General features: G+C 45.6%; 1 protein-coding gene across 1 annotated transcript in view; it reads left to right on the forward strand.

Annotated features, from left to right (window-relative positions):
• Positions 1-5,470: 5,470 nt before the first annotated feature.
• KLC1 (kinesin light chain 1) overlaps positions 5,471-13,436 on the forward strand; it is a 68,950-nt gene continuing 60,984 nt past the window's right edge. The window contains exon 1 of the mRNA XM_083167864.1: positions 5,471-5,696. The gene's annotated coding sequence lies outside the window, so the exon portion shown is untranslated. The remainder of the gene's footprint in view (positions 5,697-13,436) is intronic.

The raw sequence follows: 13,436 nt of genomic DNA on the forward strand, positions 1-13,436 counted from the left end.
GTTTTACTAAAGGTTTGAATACAAACAGAATCATACCGTGAAGGGCTATGTATTATATGTGCCAAACAGGTATACCTCCATTTGTATTATCTGTTACACAGTGTACCGGCCGGTAAACTGCATTATTGATTGCTTCTTAATTTAATACAGCAGCTACATTGACATATTGATATTAGTACATCAAGCATTTGAATACATCCCTCCACCGTATAATCTTGGGAGACACGCCTTGGGCTATTTATTGTGTTAAGCATGTAAATATATCCCCACTGGCTCTACAAGTCTCTACCCTAATCTCTTGAGTCTCACAGGGGGTGAGACTGCAGCCAATTACTGTCTGGGTGACTCAGGGACCTACAAACTTGTACCATCCCTCTGTGAAACACTCCATAGAAGTGCACCAATAACCCCCAGGACAGGGGGGGGGGACATTCCTTAATTAAGTTTTCTGTAATCTGTCTCAGAAGCATGGATATATTGGCAGTAGAGTAACGTGGCGCTTATTGTGGAGGATCAGCCTGCTCTGCACCGTAAGAGCTCTCCCAAAAAGAGCCCCAAAATAAACAAACAAGCTGAGGGGAACCCGAAGAGATCAACAACAAAACTAAAAGGGAAGTTGAATTAAGAATCAATATATAAGGTTTTTTTTTTCCCCAAACAAAGGGGAGTGCCCAGTATTCAGCACCACCCTCTAGTCCAGGGCTGGGCAACACCGGCCCTCCAGATGTTGATGAACTACACATCCCAGCATGCCTTGCATCAGTTTCAGCATGGCCACATAGCAAAACTAATGCAAAGCATCCTGGGATGTGTAGTTCATTAACATCTGGAGGGCCGGTGTTGCCCAGCCCTGCTCTAGTCTCTATCATTGTCTCAGAAGCATGCTTCTGAGGAAGGACCCAAAGGTCCGAAATGCATTAAGCTGTTGTTCCTGTGGCTGGCTGAATTACCCGTTTTCTTTTGGAGGAGGAAAGTTTGTGTTTTACCCCGTGATCTCCCTTGTGACTGAAGAGGTTCCGGAGCCTTGATGTTCATTCTGGAGAAAGATTGGGTGTAACCTCCCCACCACATCACCGGCTGGTGACTATATGTTTTTTATGATATTTGAAATTGTGAGTGCATAAATAAAAATTGTTATCCCTTTCCAGCAAAGCGGTATTGCACTATTATTTTCTCTTCGTAGAAACATCTTACTGTGGATATACCCTCTACTATGTATTGATTGTGGATACACCTTTCACCATATATTGGAGGACTCTAACTTTAACTGCAGATATTTCTTGTGAAAGTCTCAAGGACTATTCTTGCATGAACTTGAAGGACACTTACCCATCCATTTTAGTGTAAGTTATCTGAAAGCGCTAAGGGAATTTGAACTTTTTCTTGTATTCTACAAAGCCAAGAAGGGACATCTTCATAGAATCCAGTCTTCCATTTAAAAAAAATAGAAAGATCAGTATTATGTCAAAGTATACAAGAGCTGGTTCTTTCAGGTGCAGTGGAAGAAGTTCCGGCCTCAGAAAGAAGAACAGGATTCTATTCAAGAATATTTACAGTAGAAAAGGCATCTGGAGGGTTCCGGACAATATTAGACTTAAGGAAATTAAACGAAAGAATGATAAAGAAAAAATTCTATATGGAAATGCTAGATTCCATTATTTCAGGAATAAGGAAAGACTATCTTATCTCAGTAGATTTAAAGGATGCATATTTCCATGTTCCAGTAAAAAAGGCAGACAGAAAGTATCTAAGATTTTGTGTGAGAGGAACACATTATCAGTTCACTTGTCTGCCGGTCGGCCTTACTTCTTCTCCAAGAATATTCACAAAAGTATTAGTAACATTAATTGCTCATCTCAGAAGAAGGGGAATAAGAATGTAGGCATATCTCGACGATCTCCTCATCGCAGGGTTCTCAAGAGAATCGGTAGTGGCAGACACAGCAATGATGTTAGAAATACTCCAAAATCATGTGTGGTTGATAAATTGGGAAAAAAGCCAAATTCAATCATCAAAAATTATCCAATTTTTAGGAGTAATAATAAACACAACAGAGTTCACAGTATCCCTGTCGGAAGAACGTTGCTCAAAAATTCAACAATGAATAGATATCATTCAAACAAGAAAACAGATTCAGCTAAAAGTAGCAGTAAGTCTTCTGGGCATAATGTCATCTGCTGTCAAAATAATTCCCTGGGCCAGATAGAGGATGAGAGTGTTCCAGTGGAGTCTGTTGAAGTATGCAAGGCATCAAACAGCGCAAAGTTATTTCATAACCATTCCGATAGAGGCAAAAGACTCTCTAAGTTGGTGGGACCAAAATCTTTTAAAGGAAAGATTCTCGTCTCTAGAAAATCCTCAATTTATCATCATCACCACAGATGCAAGTGCAGTAGGTTGGGGTGCTCATACTCAGAAAGAGACTTGTCAAGGAGCTTGGTCCCTTCAAGAAAGCGAACTTTCCTCGAATCAAAGAGAATTAAGAGCGGTATGGAGAGGAAATTGTGTTTTCAAAGATCAAATTCAAGGTTCTCATGTAAGAATTATGTCAGACAATATCACCACAGTGACATATATAAACAAACAAGGAGGCACAAAAAGTGCAAACATGTTGAAAGAGTTGACAAAAATTATGAATTGGGCAGAAACAAATCTGCAATCAATATCGGCCTTCTATATTCCAGGCAAGGAAAATCAGAAAGCGAATTTCCTGAGCAGAACAGTAATATGTCCAGGAGAATGGGAACTGCAGCACTCCTTGTTCCAGTTAATAGTTCAGAGGTATGGAGAACCGGAAATCGACCTTATGGCAACCAACAAGAACAAGAAGGTAAATCTGTACTTCTCCAGGTACCGGATGCAGGGGTCATCCGGGATAGATGCATTGTCTCAGAAATGGGAATTCAGACTGGTTTACATGTTCCCACCTTTCCCTCTAATATCCAAGGTGTTAAAGAAAATACGGGAGGAGAAAGTACAAGCTATAGTGATTCTCCCTTATTGGCCCAGGAGGTCTTGGTTCCCGATGGTTCTAGAAATGGCACTGGAGGAACCTTGGACCTTACCGACATCCCCCTACATGTTGAGTCGGGGTCCTATCTACTACCAGGAACCTCAAGAACTGGCTTTGACGGCATGGAAATTGAGAGGCAATTATTGAGAAGTAAAAGTCTGTCAGAATATGTTATAGAACTTCTCCTTCAAGCAAGAAAGAAGGTAACTTCAGAAATGTATTATAGAATTTGGAGAACTTTCCTTGAATGGTGCAAGAATAAATGCGATGCAACCAATTTGAAAATATCAGAGGTCCTACAATTTTTAGGTGATGGCTACAAAAAAGGTTTGGCCAGTTCAACTCTAAAGGTACAGACTTCAGCCTAGAGTATTTTGTTAGATAAGAAACTGGCAGAAGAAAAATTAATAGATTTTTTTCAAGCTATGAGAAGGATAAGACCAAGAATAAAATCAATTGTTCCCCAGTGGGATCTAAATTTTGGTCCTTAATGCACTCATGCGGCCTCCCTTTGAGCCATTAGATAGAGCAAAATTTAAATTTTAAACATGGAAGACTATATTTTTGATTTCCATCACTTCAGCTCGAAGGATTGGAGAAATACAGGCACTTTGGGCGCAGGAGCCTTACCTGAAGATGTTTGAAGACCGTATAGTACTCAGAACAAATCCATCCTTTTTACCGAAGGTAGTGTCAACATTCAGTATAAATAGAGAAATCATACTTCCTTCCTTCTATCCAAAACCAGCAAGTAAAAAGGAACAAGATCTTCAAACATTGGATGTTGTGAGAGCAGTATCAATTTATTTGAAAAGCGTCAAAACATTTAGGCATTCAGAGACATTATTCATAATCCCATTAGGCATAAAGAAAAGGATTCATGCCATCGAAGCAAACCCTATCCAGATGGGTCAAGGAAACTATTACATTCTGTTATAAGAAGGTTGGAAGACAATTACCAGGAATTATAAAGGCACACTCGGCAAGAGCAATGTCTGTATCTTGGGCTAAGGAAGCAAGAGTATCCTTAAAGGATATTTGTGAAGTGGCGACGTGGTCTTCTATTCATACGTTTGCCAAACACTATGAATTGGATGTGGCTAGAGAACAGTTCGGGAGACAGGTTCTCAGTAGAGTCATGTCTTAAGGTATCGTATTGCCCTCCCTCATTTATGCTTTGGTATGTCCCATTGTAAGGCTGCCATGAAGTATGAAGGAGAAAATAACGGATTATACTCACGATAATTCCTTTTCTTCGGAATACTTCATGGCAGCCCATATATGCCCTCCCTCTATATGTTTTTTCATGGCTATGATCCAGCAGAGACATTCAAAGACTGAGGGGGAACAGGGGGAGTGAACAGATATACCATAAGGAGGAGGAGCAAGGATCCTAGCATCACGTGTGAAAAAACTACCTGTCTACATACTGGGAGCTAAGGGATTAACCCATTGTAAGGCTGCCATGAAGTATTCCGAAGAAAAGGAATTATCGTGAGTATAATCAGTTTTTTTCTTAATTACCTTTCATCTTATCTTTCATTAATACAAGTGTGCCCCAAAAACCGTTCTTGTTCTTCCTTTGTCCGTCCTTGGACCTCCCCCCTTTCTCAATCAGCTTTGACGCTGAACATCTTTTGGGAGCACCACCAACCTAGTACCTCTGACAACATTTGTCAACACTGGTCGTATATGTTGGTTTATTGACCGTATTTCTAGCGTTTATCAATACTAATTGTTCTTTTTGCTTGTGACGATCCAAAAAAACCTTTTCCCCTAATCTATATATATTTACCTAACCGCTATCTAGCTACATTGTGTATATTTCTGTCTCTGTTATCTATCTTACTCTCAGATCACTATACATAATATGGGAAGGGATTGGCATTGGCCAACAGCTGAAGGAAGACAGTAAGGTATAACCAACATCAATACCGCATTATATGGAACCGTGAGCGGTAACTGGTTGCCGGTGCTCCCAAAATGTTCAGTGTTTGTACTGAAATAAGTGTGTCAGAGATGGACCAAAGGAGAACAAGCTGTCACATTAAACCCGGGTCTCCCATTATACAGAGGGTGACTCGGGTTTAACCCTTCTTATAACCCTGGTGGAACTGCCGGTGTAGTTGACCCGAGTTATAAGCTTTGGTGCTATCACAACACGCCTCGACCCGGGTTGACAAGTCATTTACCTGCCTAGCGAGCAGGTGTGAATCAGGCCCATTGGCCACTGCACATAGGACTATGGATTATAGAACATAGGTTGTCAATTTTGCCCTGGAACTACATGTAATGAAGACTTCCAGAAAAACAATCATTATTATACATGGCAGGGTTACTGTGGAGACCACCAGGGCAGACACAGTACCATCCTGCAGCATCTGACATCTGCCCCCTCCCTCCTCAGTGACACATTACATCATGGCTGCTCGCGGTGCATTGTGGGCGGGGAGGGGAGATCGCCATTTGCATTGTGAGCAGCGGCAGCAGCAGCAGCAGACAGGCGGATACCGGCAGCGCAGCAGCAGCAGGAGGAGGGGAGGATGCGCTCTGGAACCCCGGCGGCTGTCAGCTAGTAGAGGCCAGGGCCCGGGCCTGTGACAGTGGGGAGCTGCTCGGTACATCCCCGGATACCTCATCCATTACCCGTGGAGAGCGCTGCGGCGGCACTGACCGCTGAACGGTATGGAGGAGAGGGGGCGGCAGCTGGCGGGGGTGTGAGTCCGGGTGTGACGGTGCACAGGGTGGGGGATCAGCATGGTGACTGGGCGAGGGGAGGAGGCAGCATGGGGGGTGGGTGCAGGGGCTGTCATTATACGGGGGAGCCGGGTATGGAGGCTGCATGGTGGTAGGAAGACCTTGTCCTGGCTGTATTGTCCTTGGTGCTGCTGTGCAGGGATGGAGGATGTATGTATTGTACTGTGGGGCATGGTCCTGGCTGCTGTGCAGGGATGGAGGATGTATGTATTGTACTGTGGGGCATGGTCCTGGCTGCTGTGCAGGGATGGAGGATGTATGTATTGTACTGTGGGGCATGGTCCTGGCTGCTGTGCAGGGATGGATGATGCATTGTGCTGTGGGACATGGTCCTCTGTGCAGGGATAGAGGATGTATGTATTATACTGTGGGGCATGGTCCTGGTGCTGCTGTGCAGGGATGGAGGATGTATGCATTGTGCTGTGGAGCATGGTCCTGGGGCTGCTGTGCAGGGATGGAGGATGTATGTATTGTACTGTGGAGCATGGTCCTGGTGCTGCTGTGCAGGGATGGAGAGTGTATGTATTGTACTGTGGGGCATGGTCCTGGTGCTGCTGTGCAGGGATGGAGGATGTATGTATTGTACTGTGGAGCATGGTCCTGGTGCTGCTGTGCAGGGATGGAGAGTGTATGTATTGTACTGTGGGGCATGGTCCTTGTGCTGCTGTGCAGGGATGGAGGCTGCATTGTACTATGGAACATGGTCCTCTGTGCTCCTGTGCAGGGATGGAGGCTGTATTGTACTATAGCAGGGGTGGCCAAACCTGTCCTCAAGATCTACCAACGGTGCATGTTTTCCAGGCAACCTGTGGATCTATAGTAGGAATTAATGCAGCAGGTTTTAAAATGTGCCAGTTAGTAACGACTACAGCTGTGCACCAGCTAAGTGATCTGGGTCATGTGACAGTTAGTAACGACTACAGCTGTGCACCAGCTAAGTGATCTGGGTCATGTGACAGTTAGTAACGACTACAGCTGTGCACCAGCTAAGTGATCTGGGTCATGTGACAGTTAGTAACGACTACAGCTGTGCACCAGCTAAGTGATCTGGGTCATGTGACAGTTAGTAACGACTACAGCTGTGCACCAGCTAAGTGATCTGGGTCATGTGACAGTTAGTAACGACTACAGCTGTGCACCAGCTAAGTGATCTGGGTCATGTGACAGTTAGTAATGACTACAGCTGTGCACCAGCTAGGTGATCTGGGTCATGTGACAGTTAGTAATGACTACAGCTGTGCACCAGCTAAGTGATCTGGGTCATGTGACAGTTAGTAACAATTACAGCTGTGCACCAGCTAAGTGATCTGGGTCATGTGACAGTTAGTAACAATTACAGCTGTGCACCAGCTAAGTGATCTGGGTCATGTGACAGTTAGTAACGATTACAGCTGTGCACCAGCTAAGTGATCTGGGTCATGTGACAGTTAGTAACGACTACAGCTGTGCACCAGCTAAGTGATCTGGGTCATGAGACAGTTAGTAATGACTACAGCTGTGCACCAGCTAAGTGATCTGGGTTATGTGACAGTTAGTAATGACTACAGCTGTGCACCAGCTAGGTGATCTGGGTCATGTGACAGTTAGTAATGACTACAGCTGTGCACCAGCTAGGTGATTTGGAAAACATGGATCATTGGTAGATCTCGAGGACCGGTTTGTCCACCCCTGTACTATAGGATATGGCCCCTGGTGCTCCTGAAGAGAGATGGAGGCTGTATTGTGCTATGGAACTTGGTCCTCTGTGCAGGAATGGAGGCTGTATTGTACTGTGGGACATGGTCTTTGGTGCTCCTGTGGATTGTCCTAGGAACGACGTGGACTTTGGGCCTCAGGGAAGAGGGGAAGGCTGTATTGCTACATTGATACAGCATGAGTATAGTATAGATGGGGAGATGTGTGAAGCAATAACAGTGGACTAGAGAGGAAGTTGCATATAACGAATCAGCTTTGAGGTAGCATTAATCAAGTACTTTCTATGAAGTGATTGGTAGATGCTGATTGGTTGCCATGGGAAACATACACTGGCACACTTCTCCACTCTTATCACATAGATGCTAGACCATAAGAGAAACCCTGGTCCTTGGTGGATTCTTTAGCATTCTGGATGACTTATTGTCATTGGTGTTCAGTGAAGATGGGAGGAATCTTGGTCAGTGCTCAGTTGGGGTACCATGGCTGTTGGTGCCCAGTGAGGATAGATGTTATATATAGTCCGGATGGATGAGTGTTCATTGATGCTCTGTAGTGCTGGATGCTGTGTAGTCCTGGGAGAGCCAGGTTCTCAGTAGGGATGGCTGCTGTATGATTCTGGGGAAGCCATGCTTCTGGAGCCCTTTGTGGATGGACGTTTGTAACTGCAGGATTTGGATGACTATTATGAATATACTTACTGTTCAAATGCTATATTGTGCAATGTAGACTGCTTTGTTCTGGAGATATAGTGACCATTCCTGGTTACACTGTGGTACTGAGAGGATGGGGTCTAATCTCAGAGAGCGATGGGGTTATGTTGGGATTATGCAGAAAAACAGAGCATATATGTCCCTGAGGTGCGGCCAGTGGTTTGAGCAGATGGTATGGAATTAGAGGACGAGTTCTGAGCCGATCTTGCAGTGGAGGTCTAGGGAGCGGCTGTTTATATTATTTATTGCATTTATATAATGGCTTTGCTAGTCCTACTAAATAATAGCGTTTATAACGTACAGTGTCCTAAATTATGCATTATTCATTTCACCATCTGAACCTGCAGCTAATGGAAGAAGTTGTTCCGAACACGAGGCCTAATTCACGGATCGCTAATTTGGGAACACACAAACCAAGCGATTATCAGATGATTGCGCAAACTCAAATTGCAACTGCTTCGCAATCCCAATCCAGCAAAAGTTTGACTGACAGGAAGCCGGCATTTTTTTGGCGAAAACATAGCGTTCCTGTGGTTGCGTGCGAAAAAATGTTGGTGCGCCAGGGAGTTTTAATGGATTGTCTCTGACGCAGTGCTGACCACTTCAAGCATGTGTGTGTGTGTGTGTGTGTGTGTGTGTGTGTGTGTGTGTGTGTGTGTGGGGGGGGATTTGATCTGTCATTCTCTCACGTGGGTGGATATATTCACATGTGTTGGTCTTGGAACTGGTCATTTTTGAGGACAAAGGAAATATCCTGTATACGCAATCAGTATCCCCTGCAAATTGGATCTAGTACAGCTGTGACAGCGTTATTCCCTTAATCACTAAAGAGTGACTGCGCGTAACAGAAATCAGACTGTGGGAGACCACGGCATCTCTGTTATGGGCAGAACTGTTTATGCCATGTGCTTTTAATATGTAATGTTTAGTAGTAAGTAAGAATTTGATCTTTTTAAGAGCGAACTGTTATTGGTGACTGTTATAAAATGCCAAGTACCCCATGCTCTTATAGAAGGGGGGCATTTGATTCTGAGCCAGGTGTGCGGAGTTCCGCCAAAATGTTGATGCTCTTTGTAACCATCATCTTTACACGGGAAAGTTTAGATTCTCTACTGTTTAAACGATGACCTGTTCTGCGTTCCATCACTCAGAATTGAGTACCACACAGAATATTAAATACCGGTACACTGTAACGTAATGCAATAGATGGTCTCTTATTACCAGTCATGTAAAGTTGCGTACACACTATGCGATAAAGGCACCTAAGGATATCGTTAACCATTTCCCTGGAGTTACAGAATGAACGATATCGTGCACGCACACAGAACATCTGCAAAAGATAAATATAAAGAGTTCGCTTTACCACTGACATCTTTTATTATTTCAATTATCGTTCATACTTGCTGAACGATATGCGCGATTACATTGTTAAGGATATCGTGTGCATTTATCGTCCAGTGTGTACTAGCACCTAGCAATCCCCACAGCCACCGACATTGATTATCAAGTGTGTATGAACTTCGGCACGTGCATACACAGTTGTCGGTGGGCGAGGTCCATGCTGCAGAATGTACATGGACGGAGGTGGTCGTTAACAACCTACGGGAGGGTGCACTGGCTGCGGCATACACACTGGGCGACGTCACCCAGAAGGTCTAACATGCACAATATCGCTCATTGTTCACAGGGCTTACAGATAGGAAATCTTCCATGCATAGCGACATCTTAGTGTACGAAAATAGGTATTGTGATATTAACCCTTTGAGCGCCAACGTTGCTGTGAGCGATCTTCAAAGTATCCGCTAAAAATGCCAGCGCCGCTCACAGCAACTTCTTTTAGTATAAATACAGATACAGCCGAGCCAATTCAGTGAAGTTTAGTTAAATATTGCACCCATAAAAACAGTCGCTGTGAGTGGCGCTTTAACAGATATTGTGAAGATCACTCACAGCAACTTTGGCGCTCAAAGGGTTAGCATTGCGCAGATGTCACAGAGAATGCTATTGTTAGTGTGAAGATCTGGTGCTCCCTCAGGAGAAAGCACTGTGTGGTTGTGGCCTGCTCTGTTATTCTAGAGAGATAATAACGCGCGGCAGCGTGCGCTACCTCCAGCCTAGCGTTTGTCCGCCTTTAAGGGTGGAATCAAGTCATTGCGCTGGGACTAGCACCGGTAGGGAGCTATTTACACCAGCGCACTGTTATGTTGGAGAATATCGGTACTGGTTGGTGTGCCCTGCCGCGGTTATGTTTGCACCGCTCTAGGGCACAAAACAGCATGGCGGACCTAGTGTTGTTGGATTTTTGCTTCCACCCTTGGAGAGGTGCGAGCAGGAACCCACTGGTTGGCCTTAACAGAAAGCTTATTTGAGCTCCATCCTGGCGCTATTCACAGCACTGATTTGAATCAAATCAACCCTTTAATTTGTCTGCTGTGAATTGTATGAGCATGGTACGACTGATTCATGCAGGCCTGATTTCAGGTTGGTTTGGTCCCCGGCATATTCGCTCCGGGGACCGATAGTACGGCTCTGCGTATAGGCAAATATATCACAGTCGCCAAGGTGTTCGCGTACTGTGGGGTGGGTAGTGGGCAGTCCACAAAAACAGTGGGCGTGCCCAGAAAAAGCTGGGCATCCCCATGCAAACGCAAGTGTGGCAAAGCCTGTGCAGGGCGGGCGGCTGACGTCACATGACGCTGTTTGGCCATCTCCGGCCCAGATAAATGTTAGATCAAACTGAATTTTATCTGGACCATCCAAGGATTTTCCGCTTGTATTGGCCGCATCTGAATGGATGTATCCGCTTCGGGCATTCACTCAGTGCAGGGGGGCAGGCCTTGAACCGCTCGGTAAGCAGCGAATTTATGCTGCTTACCGCGCCAACCTGCATCACCCTCATAGTACCTATGAGGGGAATGCATGTAAATTGCCATGTGTACAAATGCAGAGCATCTTATAAGGATGACATCCAGTATAAATAATACTCTACAAATGTGACTATCGCAGTGTATTTATCAGTAGATGCCTTCTGTTCAGGTAAGCACTTGGATAAGAAATGGTCTTTGTGCCACTTCTGTAAATGGCCCTTTCTGTACAGAGACATTGCAGTCATAGTGCATCACATAGGCTGCTTGCTTGTCTCATTGCTGGCTCCTCAGCTGTTCCGATATCCTTGACCTATCCTGAAAGCAGGCGGATCAGAGACACAGTGAGTCAGCCCTACACCTGTTCTTGTACTGAGTCACCTGTGCTCACCTAAGGGTGTACTGCATTGTTGTGAAGCCGGTCTGCTGTCTTCTCCCCTGACACATGATGATTGTAGTGATAGCTGGTGTTTTTAACTTGCCGCTGTTATTTGTGTCTTGTCATTCTCCCCCTCCATGGGGATGTGAGCTGCGTCACTGATCTCTCCATTGTGCTTCAGGCGGTGCCGGTCTCCACTCCCCCCCCCTCACATCTCCCAGGGAGCCCTTCACTAACGATCTGTAATATAAGCCAGGAAGCCACAAAGGGCCGTGCATGCAGGAAGGCTGGTCAGTTCAATGTTCTGTCCGCACTGTACAATCTGATTAATAATACAATAGTATTCAATGACTGTGTAGACTTCTATCTGCGTTGCTAGTACTTGAGTTGATAACACACATTTGAGCACCGTGATTTAGTATTGATACGGTGTTGCCACTGTAACAACGTACAAGGGAAGGACGCTCCATATGATCTCTCCTGCTCTGTTGCAAGGTTGCCTATGACTACCCGCTTGTCACTGCAGAGGATTAATATACCAGCGAGACTCCAGGCCTGGTCCTCACCGTGGGCTGTTGATGACACACCCTGCCAGTGATGGATCAGGCACCGTCATTCTGCTGCCAGCTGAGACAAAGCGCCTGGCAACAAAGACCTACAATTACTGTGCGAGTTGCCACTTGGGATCATGCACAGTCCTATTCTTGTCATGCCCATCTTATTGTTCAGCGGTATTGAGGCTTTGTAGGACACACTGGCGATGAGCTACTGAAATCGAGGCATTATATTCACGGAGCTGAGGAGATGATTGGCCAATTAAGCCCCATTTTCTGCCGCCTGCTCGACGTGACATTAACCCTTTTAATTACGTTGTGGCTTAAAGCGGGATGTCGCGCCGCGTGGTTTCTATCTGGGCCTTGTGCAGGGTGGCTGATATTTGCAATCTGCCTTTGTCCCGCTGTGTATTTGAACCTCTACAATGAAGCCTCCAAGTCGGTGGCCCTAGAATTAATGGGGCCCACACAAGGGGCGATATCAGGGCATATTTTAAGCGATCTCGGTAAATCGCTTAGAAAATGTCCCTACATCGCTCCATGTATAGGGACCATAGCGATGCGCGGCCCCACGCATCGCTATCGCCCGGCGATTAATGTACAGCATGCTGGATAAACCTACTGAATCGCCGATGAGGGCCAGTGTTCCCACTGGCGAACACTGGCCCTGACCGATCGATCAGCGTACAGCGCTGTCCCATCGCTGTGTACTGAGCGATCTAACATCAGGTAAAAGAAAGACCGTGGGTAAGGTTGACAGTTATAAAATGTTACCACCTACATAGCATTATAGGGTTACCACCAGTCTGGATTCTCAGTCATCCCAGATGGGAAACTTCCAGAGATCATTGGCCACTGCCCACTTCGCTGCCTTGTCCTATGGCGCGACCACACCCACGCACTGCAGCCTTCTACTACTTGGCTACAGTGCTCAGTGACCCCCACCTCTCTCAGCTACTCTCCCATTGGCCGGGACTATTCTGTACATGGTAATCCTGCCTAAGTTCAGTTCTGTAGCCACCTGCAATCAGCAGCTGCATTGGGCCCAGCTTCCAGTTACCTATTAACAGTACTATACCAAGCCAGGGGCCAGTGACCGACTGCAGCCGCACTGAGGTCACATAGCACGTCACCCAAACAGGTCAACAGTACCTGCTCATGTTCTTTACACAGCAGATGGAACAGCGCAGCTGTCACAGCCATTAAACTCTATTGCCATCTACGTAGCGGAACCAGAAAGATGTCAGATTTGGTTGTGCTTTTATCTCGTGGCTGCATTGATCTGGTTATATTTTGTGCCGGATTTATTGTTAGTCGGAGCTACGTGGATAGGGCATTGTGCGGGGTGGAGTAAATGTCACGGATTTACCTGCGTATTAATGCGTACCTTCTGTAAAGCGGTACTTGACCTTTTCTCATCGTCGCTGTATGCCAATTGCAAAAAAAAAGCTGCCAGCCCCTGTT

Source organism: Crinia signifera, chromosome 12 (genome assembly GCF_055691185.1).
Source record: "Crinia signifera chromosome 12, ASM5569118v1, whole genome shotgun sequence".
Lineage (NCBI taxonomy): Eukaryota > Metazoa > Chordata > Amphibia > Anura > Myobatrachidae > Crinia > Crinia signifera.